The sequence below is a fragment of the Thalassophryne amazonica genome, chromosome 20 (genome assembly GCF_902500255.1).
Source record: "Thalassophryne amazonica chromosome 20, fThaAma1.1, whole genome shotgun sequence".
Taxonomy (NCBI): domain Eukaryota; kingdom Metazoa; phylum Chordata; class Actinopteri; order Batrachoidiformes; family Batrachoididae; genus Thalassophryne; species Thalassophryne amazonica.
Window position 1 is genome coordinate 60,364,400 of NC_047122.1, and position 2,551 is coordinate 60,366,950.

A 2,551-nucleotide genomic window follows, 5' to 3' on the forward strand; every position below is an offset into this window, starting at 1 on the left:
ACACATTCAGGCTACTTTCACTCAGAGCCGAGCGCTGCACTGAGAGCTGAGTGCTGCACTGAGAGCTGAGCGCTGCACTGACCTTCCACTATTGTGCAAAGGAAGATTAACGCTGCTGTGCACGATGCAACCTGCTCAATATTTCTTTTTTCATCGGCGTCCTCCACAGCAAAGTTTTCAAACACAGTGTCCCTCAAATTTAAGTTCATGTGGTACTTTGGTTCTGCTTTCGAGTGAATGCCTTCATGTACACACTAAATAGAATTTTAATTAGGAGTGTTTGAGTACTCTAGTCTTTTTTTTTAATGATCTTTTTGTTTGGAGAGGCAGATTTCCATCACATTCATTATTTACAGATTTAAGTCACTCAAGGACACAGAAATAGATGGATTCAGAGAGTTCAAATGATTTGTCCCTATTGCACTCCTGGGATTTTCTTTTATTTAATTATTCCAGTTATGAACAATATCAGAACAGAACAGGGAAGCGCCCCACCGCAGACAATCTCAAATCTCACATCTCAAAATGGTAAGAGGGAAGATTCACACGAAGCATTAGCACCGCTAAATGAAATCAGATCTGATTGGTTTTACATAATCAGTCCATTTGGTCCAGATCCTCTAAAATTTTCCTTTCTCAGCTTTGAGGGAAAAAGAGATCTTCTCCATGACATGAATCTCATAAACAGTTTCAATCCATTCATCAATGGTGAGCGGTCCTACTCTTTACCATTTCCTTGTCCTATGTTTCAAACAGTAAATCACCAAAATATATAACTTCACATTTAAATGGAATACTTACACTAAATACATTTTCTATATGTTGGTGGATCTCTTCCCAGTAGAGTCTTATTACCTGGCAGCCCCAAAAAATATGGAAGTGGGTACTCCAGTCTTACAGTATTTGCATATACAGTGCATCCATAAAGTATTTGCAGCGCGTCACTTTTTTTCACATTTTGTTATGTTACGGCCTTATTCCAAAATAGAGTTAATTCGGTCCTCCACCCCTCAAAATTCTACTCACAACACCCCATAATGACAACATGAAAAAGGTTTTTTTCCAGTTCTGTAGAATTTTGAGAGAAAAAAAAATGAATTTCATCCATTTTGGAATAAGGGTGTAACAGAACAAAATGTGAAAAATTGTGAAACGCTGTGAATACTTTCCGGATGCACCGTACCATAACAACAACAACTTTCCATAAAATCAAAGGAATTTTATCGTAAAAAAAAGTGAATTACCAACATTATTGGAAAGTGTCTGACTGATGGTTTCAAAACTTGAAATTGCTCCACCTAAGCAGCAGATACATGGTTACTTTCAAGAGGCGGGGATATATCGGGTGCCTGCTTGGATGGTTGCCATCCAGGACCCGGGGTAGTTCTGTGGTGTGGTGGATGTGGCAGCACCGCATGCCTCCACATTTTAGTTGGCTTGACAAGCACAGTAAAGAAAGTATTAAAATGATCCAGAATCCACATCCAGATCCAAACCAGATTCACGAAAAATACTGGCGCAATCCTACGAGAAACAAACAACACCAACAAACAACACTAACACTCCGGTGTTGATATAACTGTCTCCGTGGAAGAAAAATCACGTATTGTACAACAACAGATTTATTGGTAAAGTGCGTTCAATACAGTTACTAATGTTTTTGCAACAACTCGATAAAAGATTAACCAAAACACCATTAAAACCAATATTTAAAAAAAAAAAAAAAAGAGCATGTGCTGTAAGTAAGGGCAAAAATTAAACTGTTACATAAACTATATTAAAGGTACATAAATACATTAAAAAAAAAAAAATTGTAAATCCTACAAGACAATTAGACAACCAGGTAAATAAATTAAAATACCTTTAAAAAATCTCAGCACAACTTCTCTCATCTCAGCAGGTTCCACAGAAATGGAGCATAATCAGAGAAAATACTGTGACCTACTTTTGGGAAACAGCATAAACCTGCATCAAGAGAATTCAGAACACAGAACTGGACAGAGAACTGAATGAACTGCCTCTGCTAGGCTAGTCAGTGGACACTAGTTGCTGTGGACTTGACTGTGTTTGTTCTTTCAGAATGTTTTAGATGAAATATCTGCTGAAATAATATGGCTTGCAGTGCGGTTAATTTTACTAATGGGTCATGCAAGAAGTTGGTGCTCTGGTATTTCTAATGAGTGGAACTTTAGTAATATTTAAGTTGGATGTTAACACCGTTAGCACTCATTAGCAGGTATCAGTAGTGTTGTGATATTAAGTGGTGAGGAAGGTTCTCAGTTGAAACCTCAACCCTATCACATTTCTCCATGTACTGTGAAGTTGCATCAGGAAGTAAATCTGGCATAAAACCTGTGCCAAATCAACATGTAGACCCACCTTTGAACCTGAGTGAAAACAAGGGAGCGCTGTAAGTCCGAAGGGACTTGTTAGTTGTGACATTAGCTACACTGTGACATGGCGCCATCAGTGGACCTAATTAGGTGGTGCCACAGTTACTGAGGCAACATGTTGAAAATAGTTTTTAATACCTGCAGCCAGGCTGCATATT